Raw genomic sequence first — 6,570 nt, forward strand, 5'->3', positions numbered from 1 at the left:
TGAGAGATATTTTCTCCACTATTATAAAAAGATGAAGATTGAAGACTAAATTTTTATGCCAAAATTTTCCTACTTTCTCAATTTAGGTGTTTTGAGGGAAGCAAATTCATATTAGAAGTAATATGCACAAACATGTTGTCGATGCCTCACAGTTACGACCACCCCAAACAGCGACGCGTGCTCTCCACACGTGTGGACGAGGTTTCAGAGAAAACGGGTCTCTCCCCCCTTTTTGAGAATGATGCACGGCTCAGGTTTGGAAATATGTTGTGGCACATATAATACTATTCTCACCAAAATTTTGCCGTGGAAATATGGCAAGAAGATGCCACATTTTCACAGTGAAAATTTGGCATAGTTTCGCATTAGGTGCGCCATGGCGCATCAATAGGGTTTCATACCTATATATGGCATACATCAATATACTTGGACTAAGGCATGCTAAGGCTCATCGAAGTATTGAACACATGATGCATGTCAGATACACAGGTAAACCGATATCGCTAGCTAACTTAGATTTGGGCAATCACACACGTGGTAGGTCATGCACCTAGTGTGTAAACACCTCATTTTTTGCCCCTTATGACTCAAGTCTCCATTCCCCAATGATGAAAACATTAGGAGGTCTTGGGCTAATCTAGGGCCTAGCTATAGAAATGTTTGGTTGAGAGATGTTTTTTGAAAGAAGAAAAATCCTTACAAAACCCTAAGGGTGCGTACGCGGCCATGAGCCTGAGTAAGCAACTAGGGTTTCCAGATTCTATGTAAAACAAATATTTTCACAAAATTCAATGGAGGCATTCCCATGTCACTTGGAATCGCCTCCACCCCTTCTCTTCAGACACTATAAGAGGTCTCCATGACTCTTTTCGCAATAGACGGAGAATCCACTCCAAAAAAGTGATTTAATGCCAAGAGTTTTACTTAAAAAAACATCATAAACTAAAGTTTTTTGGCTAGGACTTATTTTAGTCAAAATCCTCTTGTTAAACTTACTAACCTTTTGGTTATTTTGTTTTGTAGATTGACCGAGGGAAACAATCAAAATCAAGTTCTAAAAGTTTCTTTTGTGAGGTACTTGTTCTTTCTTTCATCTCTTTGTTTATTTTGTTTTCTTATCTATTTTATTGCTTTATTTCCTCTCAGTGTAGTTTAGGTTTATTGTTTATTCGTTTGGAAAGCATGTTAAATTGTTTAAACTAGGTTTGTTTGATGTTTGCTTGCTAAGTTTTTGGGTAGGGTTGCATACGTAGGCTCATGTGTAAGTTTAAGATGGCCTATTAAAAGACTCTTTAATGGGTCTAGGATTTGGAATATAATGAGTGGAGGCCAACCTATGGGTCAAGTGGAGTTGGGTGTCTAACACCTTCCTATCCTCATACCAAAACTCTAGACACATGCTGTGGTAAATATCAGTCCTTTCACAAGGGCGCTACATATATGGTTACTAGGCGTAATCAAGGTGGCGAACCATTTACACCCTTTGCCCTATCCACCTTAAGCCGAGGTGTACTTCCCATGAGGAAACCACTCATCGTGGGCACTTGGGCCCACATAGTGAAGGCTAAGCCAACATCATCAAAGTAATAAAAACATGTTAGAAAATTTAAATAAAGCAATAGACATGCTAGAAAATTGAAATCAAGCAATAAAGCGGCTAGAATTAATAAAAAAAAAAAGGGTGTAGATTGTAGCTAAAAAGCTACACCTACACCCTCCAACCTCAAAGTCAAGGAAGAAGGACCAAGGATGAGGAGATGGAAGCAAGAACGCTACCTCTTGATGTATGGAGGAAGAGAAATCAAAGGGTTTTTTTTTTTTTTAGCATGTGTTTTGGGAGAGAAATGTAGAAAAAAGTGAGAAAACTGCCTAGAAAAGATGCCCCAAGACCCCAAATTTCATTCCTAATGAAATCTCTAGGAGGAAGGGGGGGGGGGGGGGGAATATTTTGTGCTTTTATGGGGAGAAAAAAGGCCTACCACACACTTAGTGTGCACCAGCGGTACGTGGCTGACGTTAGTTGTTTTGTCTTTTTTGAACTTTTTAGCTTATTCCAGTTTCATTGGAAAGATAAGGATGCTTTGGGAAGTGAGTTGACATGCTTGACACAGTTTTCATGATATTTCAACCATTTTAACTCTATTTAGAACCATGAGTCATCATTTTGAAGGGAATTAAATATTCTTCACATTGGTAATGTTGGTTTTACCCCGATCGGATAATCAAACCAAAATCAACTTTCATTCGCCGCAAAAAGTCAATTCTAGGTAAAATTTGGTCAAAGTTGACAAAAAGCTCTAATAACCTTGGGTTTGATATCAAACCATGGAAAATGTCATTTTGGTGAAGTTTTCACCAATTTTGACCTTTAGTAAACCCTCAATTGACTAGGGGCATTTTGGTCATATTGACCTGAATTGGCACTTTGAGTGCTCTGATGCTCAAACTGGTTAAACCATTATGATCTAGATATTCCCAAGGTCTCCTAGTGAGAAAATGATTTGTTTAGAAATTTTTAGATTCCACACAAATCGAGAGCGAACAAAATACGGTGTCAAAACATGTTATTTGCTAAATTTTTTAATTGGTGAATTAATTATGAATTTGATTAACTTATGTTGGTTTTAAGGTGTCATAGTTATGAAATTTTGTATGAGGCTATTGGAATTAGAGGAGGTAACTAACATTTTCCCTTATCGGTAGTGGTGGAGCTAGAATTTATCTTTGTAGAGGCCTAATAAACAATAAGATATTAAATCCTTGGACATTTAATTATGAATCTCTTCAAGTTCCACCTTTTCCGGATTCCACCATTGACGATCTAGAAGGATACTCTTTGAATGATTCAGAAGAATGCTTATTGGATGTTAAAGTTTTAACATTAGAATCCAACAGTGTATTATCTTTTTAATAGTATCTTTCTTTCTTTTGAAGAATGAATGGATTCTAACTTTACGTGCATTATCAATTAAATCATCATCCATTACGTATAATGACAGAAATTAAACAAATACTAACAGAAGACAAACAAATTTTCAAATTTCAATGTCTAAAATTCATAAAATAGTTAAATGTATAAAAAAATCAAACCAAATACAAACAATTAAATGTTTTTGTATTATTTTAGATATGATATAGTATATTATATTCATTTGTAATGTTAAATAATATAAAATAATTTAATAACGAATAATGTTTAAAAGGAAAAATCATATGGCACATACCTAACCACCTGGTTGGAGGTTCTCAATTGCTTTTAAAGACTTCAAAATTCAACCATACACGTGGTAGAGGCAGGAGGGCAATTGATAAATGTTTCTTAGTTGAAACAAAAGGTAACTCTGTAGTACTCTGCTTCGTAAACAACTAAAGAACCAAAGAAGTAAAGAAAAGAAAAACAGGGGGAAATACAAAAAAGCAGATCATATTAGTTTGTCATCTTCATTATATTTACGCGTTCTATAAAAAATTAAAAAAAATATATTATTATTATATTTGCGCAGGATAATAAGGTATTTCTGGGTGCATTTCGGCAGGTCAAAATTTCGGTGGTGCCAATCAAAGGAAATAGAGTTGCAAAGAAGGAAGCAAAGTAGCATGACAATTTCGCGTGTTGGATGGAAAATATATCAAATTGTCTTTCGAATATATTACTCTTTGACTTGCACTGCTGATTTTATTTCATTATTATTATTATTATTTATTTAAATGAGAAATGAAAAAAAAATGTCAAAATATTAATTGTTTTTTTTTTCTTTTCAAAATTTTTTTAAACGGATTATTAACCATTGTTTTAAGAGAATCTGTTAACATTTTCCTTTAATTATTAGGTATCTATGAGTTTTGGATGAATTGAAGCATGACTAAAAGAAGCATGGAAAGCCACATTTTTTTTTTGGAGGAATTTAAGTATGACTAGAAGGAGCACGCAAAGCCACTTCAATCTGCATATTTTATAATTTTAATAAGAACCCAAAATAATGTAAAAATGTGTTAGGTTCTAAGACCTTAGGGACTAATGTATTAGAACTTCAATGTGCAATGTGTTGGCAAACTATGATCAAAACATAGAGTCTAGGTTTAGACTTGCTCAAAGTATGTTTTGTTGTACAGTTGGAATCGAGTGACTGCAGAATTTATTGGACTAAATCTGCAAGGCTCAATCGATCGAACCATGTGCAGATTGTTTTTTCTGTAGAATTTCCAACTCAACCCAAGCCTGTTTGACATATAGGGTTTTATGTTTTACTTCACATATAAAAAAGAAAAACCCTAGCTACGTTTTAGAGGCTTTTGATGTGCTGTGTGGTGAATCTCTTGTGAAATCTAGAGGTGTTTACCTTCATACACACTTAGGGTTATCAAGATCAAGATTGATGTCAAGAGCTTGGTGATTGCTTCAGTTAATGCATAAAGAACTTAACGAAGATCTGAAATCTTTGAGTAGAGTCTCAAAGTCACAAGTATGAGAACTTGTGGTTGTAGTGGATCAAAGGAAAGAAGTAGTCCATGGACTCAGAACTGTTACGTGGTTGTGGTAGTAAGTTTTCTACTTGAGGTAGCAATAGGATGTTAGTGGTCTAAATTCTATTGTACAAACTTTGAGGATAGCTAGGTTAAATCCTCCCTAGGTTTTTTACCAGTTTGGTTTTTCTGGGTCATCAGATCTTTGTGTCCTTTATATTTTCGCATTATATTTATTTTACACATTGGTTTAACCTAGTTTTAATTAACAAACTTTTTAATCAACTTGTCTTAATATTAGGTTAAACATATTGTGTTAAGGGGTCTAAAACTTTACAAGTGGTATCAGAATGGGTTAGCTCTAGTATTTAGATCCCTTGATCTAAGAGTTGATCCTTTGTTAGGACATATGTGATTCATGTTAGGAACATATGTCATCATGTATTAGCTAATCCTTTGACAAAACGCATTTTACTTGTAATTAAGTAGTTCTAGGATGTGTTAAATGCTTCAAGGAATAAGGTTTCAAGTTCAAGTGTTAAAGCCATGAAAGTCTTTCCAAGAATTAAGTGATGAAGTGCTAGTTTTTAAAGCTTGACAGCTAGCTCGATAGCTAGTATATATTAACGTTTAAAAAGCTGTTTTAGCCCGATGCTCGACAGCTACTCGATTGATAGTATATATTGACATTTAAAAAGCTGTTTCAGCCCGATGCTCGACAGCTTGCTCGATTGATAGGGTATATATCCAAATTTATGAAAATCAGATTCTCAGTTCTGTTTTCATTCCAATTTGTGAGTATGTGTTTAGACTTTCTTTTTTCACAACCCTAAACATATATAAGGATTATTTTAAGGTCCGTCACAGGTTGCACAGTTGCACGAGTTTGAAGCAAAGTGTTCTTCATGCAAATTGTGACCAAAAACCTAATTTTCCCTAGTTCTTCTTTCTCTTGAAAAAGCTGCTATGTTTGTACACTGTAGGGTTTTGACCAAGGAGCTTTGTGATCTTCATCGTGTGATGAACTGAAGAACTTTACAGTCAACATCTTTCTCAAGTTGGTGATTAAGTCGCATACTGGGATCCGTGCATCTATTGGTTAGCCACGTACTGGGAGTCTTGCATTAAAAAGAGAGATTGTCACTACAAAACAAGTCTAATTGGGTATTGGGATAAGGGTTCAACTAAAGGTTGGTATAAGGTACTGGGATTTCTTTACTTATAAATGCTTGTTGTGATAATAGTGAATTCTCGAGAGTGGTGACCTTAAAATCACCCGGTCGAGTTTTTGCCTTCGAAGTTTTCCCCATTCGTAAACAAATCACCTTGTCAACTTTATTTTCTATTGCATTTTATGTTAGTTGGTGATTTGTTTGTGTTGCCACGTATATTGCATGTTAATTTGTTTAATTAATAAATGATGTTGTTGCAGAACCATCGGTTTCAAAACCATCTACACCTGTTCATGAAATCTAACAAGAACTAAATGAGCCTAGTTCTTCATTTGAACAAAAAGGTACCTCCACATCTTTGGTCAAAGGTCCATCTTCTAGAGTAAAACTAAATCACCCTGTTACAAACATACTGGGTAGTCTGAATGATAACATGAGGTTGAGGTCTAAAGCGTTGAATGTAATTACTCACTTATGCTATCTATCTCAATTCGAACCGAAGAAAGTAGATGAAGCACTTCAAGATGCTGATTGGATAAAATCTATGCATGAAGAACTTCATCAATTTGTTCGAAATGATGTATGAGAGTTAGTTACTAGACCAGAGGGAGTGAATGTGATAGGAACCAAGTGGATTTTTAAGAACAAGTCAGATGAACATTGTACAGTTGTTAGAAACAAATCAAGACTTGTTGCTCAAGGATACACACAAGTGGAAGGGATTTATTTTTATAAGACTTTTGCACCTGTAGCAAGATTGGAATGCATTAGGATACTCTTGGCCATAGCCAGTCATTTGAATTTCAAGTTATATCAAATGGATGTTAAAAGTGCATTTTTGAATGGGATGTTGCAAGAAGACGTGTATGTTGAACAACCAAAGGGTTTTGTTGATCCTCACAGACCGGATGATGTCTACAAGCTGAAGAGAGCA

Source organism: Castanea sativa, chromosome 9 (assembly GCF_040712315.1).
Source record: "Castanea sativa cultivar Marrone di Chiusa Pesio chromosome 9, ASM4071231v1".
In the NCBI taxonomy this organism is placed as follows: domain Eukaryota; kingdom Viridiplantae; phylum Streptophyta; class Magnoliopsida; order Fagales; family Fagaceae; genus Castanea; species Castanea sativa.